The following is a 5,129-nucleotide window of genomic DNA, read 5'->3' on the forward strand; positions in this document are numbered from 1 at the left end:
GCCCTCATGGCTGCCAGTTCCTGCATATCTTTCTCATTTTCCGGTCTCACTGCAGGTTGGATATCTCTGCTCTCCAGACTGCGCGGCAAGAAAACAAGATTTCCCACTGCTCCTGAGTTCACGTGAGCCTCCTTTTCTCTCTCTTGCTTCCCCAGTTCCAGATTCCTTGAGAAAAGGTGTTCACTGGGCCTGGTGGGGCACAGGCTCACTCTTGATAAAATCATCTACGGCCAGGGATCAGGGTCACATGTGTAAATGGGGGGAAGGGGGGCCGACCCTGGCTTGGGCCTCTTCTTACGAAAAGTGCTTTTACAGTAAGAGGCACATCACAGACAGCTTCTCCTCCACCCACTGTTCCATTGTGAGCGAGACAGGACAGGGAGGCTCGCCTGTGAGTGTCGGAAGCAGAGCTAAATCCAGACTCCTAACTCCCAACCCCGTGCTCTTTCCACTACACCCTGTTCCTTTGGTCCTGATGCGAAGCCAACAGTTGGGAAATAGACTCTGCCCATGCTGTTTCCCTGTGGGAGCAGCTCCAGAATGAGCAGTGTTGATTAGAGAGAATTTTGTTGGCAGACCTTGGAGTGAGCTGGGAGCCAAACACCAGTGGTGTGGTTAGTTGCAACCCTTGGGGAAGCTACCAGAAGGTGTGTGTCATAGGTCCCGGATAGGGTGGTCTCTCACAGAGCTGTGAGGCTCCTGGGGGAAGGATGGCCCCTTATTCTTGTCTACTTTACCTGGAGGCTGCTTCTTAAGACAGAATGAAGGGAAGGCCAGGGCAGGGCAGGGAGGAGGCTCCTCTTTCTCCTGAGTCCTGGCTCAAGCTAGCGAGCCATAAAATGGCCTTTGGTGAAGGGCTTCCCTGGTGGCGCAGTGGTTGAGAGTCCACCTGCCGATTCAGGGGACGCAGGTTCGTGTCCCGGTCCGGGAAGATCCCACGTGCCGCGGAGCGGCTGGGCCCGTGAGCCATGGCCGCTGAGCCTGCGCATCTGGAGCCTGTGCTCTGCAACGGGAGAGGCCACAACAGTGAGGCCCGCGTACCCCCCCAAAAAAAGAAAATGGCCTTTGGTGGAGAGACCTTTCCTTGAGGCTAGAGAGGAGAGTCCCCAAGCCAGGCTGGACAGCTAGCTCCTGAAGGACCCCTGCAGGGGAAGGAAATTGGGTATCTCCTGGTCATCCAAAGCACCTGACAATGACATTTTTCTTTCATTCCACCATCTTGGTGTGAGAAGTGACGCTGATGTTTTCTGGGATGCTGTCAGTGTTGCGTACACCTTGCTGCTCCGGCTTCTGTCCCTCCAGCACCTCACGACGGCAATCATTGATGTGGCTGCTTCCAAGGCTGAGCTCAGGCCAGGGCTTGAGGCAATCCTGATGGCAGCCTCAGTCCATTCCAGGGGACTTGGAATCATCTTCCTACTGGTACACCTGGCATGGGGAGCACCAGGCTGGGCCTCTGGTTGGGCTCTTCCTGCTTCGCTGTGTTGGGATATCCATAGACTGGGCTCCTACCTTGGTCCCTTCTTCCTAGTTCCCTTGGTAATACTTCCCTGAACCCAGACTGCCTGGGGCCCCACATCCACTTACAACCTTTGAACTGCTATCCATTTCTCCAGCCACTGATGCAGGAAACCCTGGGCACCATGATCTAGCTTCATGTGAGTCTACTTTACCTCTCATCTCTGTCATCTCTGCCTATTGGACTGGCTGTCTTAAATACTAATGCCAATCAGAAATGCCTTTTTTAGCTGGGCTGGAACCCATGGCTCGGGGTTAATGAGGGAGCCCTCTCCATCTTCTCTTGTTCCTCTCCTTGGCCCTGCATGCTTCCTCTGTGTGCCCATTCTAGTAACGCTTAGCGTGGGCCGTGCTTCCCGTCCCACTAGACCCTCTCTTGGAGTCTTCTCTCCTTTCCTTCGGTTTCTCTTCTGTTGGTTGTGAGCGTTGCTGGGGGTCAGTGTGCAGCAGCCCTTTCCCCAAGGAGCTGATCTTCTAGTGTTCCAGTGAGGGATGCTGACATTCTAGAGTCAAGTCTATCATGTAAATATGTCCCCGAATATTACGGATCATCCTAGGTCAGGACAATCATCAACCAACAGGATTAGCCGGAATCTAAACAGCTGTCAAAGGTGAAGAAGGAGAAAAGCAGACTCTGTTCCTCATCCTTTTGATTTTAATCCTCCCTCCCATGATGCAGGCAGGTCTCGCCTGAGTACACTCTAGGCTGACCTTTCACATTCCCTTTCTCAATCCAGCTACCGAAATGACATTGTTTACATCCCTGGACTTGGGTCTGTAAGGTTCCTGCAGATGCAGGGTCCGTTCTGTCTAATCACTGCCTCTTCCTGGGACGTGGTTCCTATAGATTTTGCCCAAGGCTGAAATTCCCTCATCCACCTACCCACCCACCCACACATCCGTCCAGTCACTCAGTTAATGCTTCTGCCAGTTTCTGTGCTGTGCAATGAGAACACCGTGATAAACAAGTCAGACGTGGTTTCTTCCCTCAGGGACCCTTGTGCCCTGCCTCTGTCCCCTCAGCACCACTTAGCCGGAGTCACTGATGTGTCCACCTCTGGGGCTGGCCCCATTCTTGTGGGGATGACAGAAACAAGCAGGGGAGATGGATGATAAAAATGTAAACGATAATCAACGCTAGCTGGCTAAGTGTTATATAGGAAACAAACGGGACAGCAAAAGAGAACAGCAAGGAATTAGAGGGGAGACCTATTTAGAAAGGATGTTGGGAGTAGGCTTTCTGAGGAAGTGACGTTTAAGCTGAGATCTGAAGGATATGGTGGAGGGACAAAAATGCGCAGGCCACAGGAAATAAAATATGCTAAGGCCCTGAGATGGGAAAGAAAATGTGTTCCAGGAATGGAAAGCAGCATGGCTGAAGTACAGCAAATGAGAAGGTGGCATGAAATGAGACTAGGGAGGTAGGCAGGAGACATATTAATGCACAGCTTTTTGGTCATGGTAAAAAAGTTAGAAAGGAAAAAGGCTTAGATAAGCGCTGATGTGATCTGATTTATATTTTTGAAAGATTACTCTAGCTGCTACGGGGACAGTAGATTGGAGAGGGCCCCGTGGAAGCGGGGAGACCAGGTAAGAACTATTGCAGTCTTTCAGCTGAGAGATCTGATGTCATGACACTGGAGACGCATTTTGGATATAGAGCAGGAAGATCAGATGTGGTAGGCAAGGAAGACTCCGTGTATGACTCCCATGTTTCTGGCTTGAGAAACTGTGTGAATAACGGTGCCATTAACAGAGATATGGAGACTGCAAGCAGAGAAGTTTTGGAGTTTGAGGGAAGAAATCCAGAGTTCAGACTTGGGCATGTCTATTAGACATCCAAGTGGGTCAAGTAGGCAGTTGGAGAAATGAGACTGGAGCTCGGAGAAGAGGTTGGGCTGAAATCAATTTATTCAGTGCTATCAGCACATGGAGAATAATGAGACAGGAGGACACTTTCTATCTGCTTCCCTGGTAGCTTTGCACGAGAGCTAAGGTCTTCCATGTTACCTTGAGGAAAGAGGTTGGGGTGTGGGTCCCAGGATGCCCTTCTCATAGGAGCGAGGGCTCTTGGGTTCCTGTACGATCAGGACCGTGCAGGAGTAGTGATTCAGTTGGGGCAGGGAACTTTCTCTTCTCCACTGGACAAGCCTTTCCTAGGATTGCTCTAAATTCTATTGATTATTTTTTTGCTTTGCCCTGGAAACACTTTTTATGTAAGCCCTCTCAGAAAGTGACAAATCGTGGAAAAATCCTCTTGGATATGGATTCAGCAAAGGCAGAGATGGCATATCTTGCTCTGTGGTGTGGAGGCCATCCCCAAGGATGCGCCAGAGGCCAAAGAGCTGGAAAATGGATGCAGGTGGCCAGGCTGAGTCATTGCAACTCTTCACTCCTAAGAAACCATACATAGCTTCACATGATATGGAGGGAGGGCAGAGGGGTGGCACTCAGATGTGTCTGACAGCCAAGGCAGGAAGGGAAGAATTGGACAAGGAGGAGAAATGTTATTTCTCTGGGGCAGGAGAACACAGTGTGCTTCTCCCACCAGGAGGAATTTTCCTGCCTAGGGCTCCATTCTCTCCCATGGCTGAGTTCTCTGGGATAGAAGACTGTGACTTGACCCCAGGGACCCTCCAGTGGAGGCTTCTGCTGCTATCATTCTTGACTTCGTAGGACACGTTTGGGGAAGCAGAGTCCTGCCCCTGCTCCCACATGCAGAGCTTCCTGAGCTAGCTCCCCAGGGATGAAGTGCCTGCTTCTGCTCCTCATTTCTTTGATTTATTTCTCCCCACTCCCCCCCCCACCCCGGTCTCCTTTCTTACATCTTTATTTCCCAACTCTCTACCTCACAATGGAATGAAATGTTGTGTAGGGCCTGACGCGGTTGGCCATAGCTGTAGAATGTTGATGGTGGGAACAGAAAGTGAGGAAAGAGCAGAGAAGCTCCTATGCACCTTGACCCAAGAAGGTACCTCTTCAAGCTCCAAGGCTCAAATACTCATAATCAAGGAGAAGGCACAGGATGCAGATGAACTTCTGGTGGGCCAAGAGAAGGGGGGGCAGCTGTCTCCATGGGCACATGTGCTACAAGACCACTTTTTTCTTTTTTCCGTTTTTTTCTTTTTCTTTTTTTTTTTCCCCCTGTGTCCCGGCACTTGAGGATAGAACCTGTGGAATGGAAGCCGCTGGTACCGAAGACATGACGCCAAGGGGGCCGGAGCCCTTTCCCTCTACCGTACATTACGCGGACTGGGACCACACGCCCGATCCCCGCCAAGAAAAGGAGGGTAAGACCACTTTTAAGGTGGCATGTTAACAGGACAGTTGTCAAGATTATAAAGAAGAGAGATTAATGGAAGCCATGTGGAAAGCACAAGCATCAACGAGGACAGATGGTAGCCAACATGTGGCCCTGGTGGTTTTTCTTCCTCACTACCCTCTCCCATCCCTAGGTGCTTCTCCCTAAGGTTAAAACCTATCGCCCTCTGGGGATGAGACAATGTAGGGAGCCAAGGCAATGGCTGTTGAAAATGCAGTCACAGAGGTCCCTCTGGGGCGCCTAGTGGCCCAGGAGTGGCGGGCACAGGAGCTCTGGATGCCTCCCCCTT

This window comes from Lipotes vexillifer, unplaced genomic scaffold (assembly GCF_000442215.2).
Source record: "Lipotes vexillifer unplaced genomic scaffold, Lipotes_vexillifer_v1.1 scaffold6, whole genome shotgun sequence".
NCBI classification, from domain to species: Eukaryota; Metazoa; Chordata; class Mammalia; order Artiodactyla; family Lipotidae; genus Lipotes; species Lipotes vexillifer.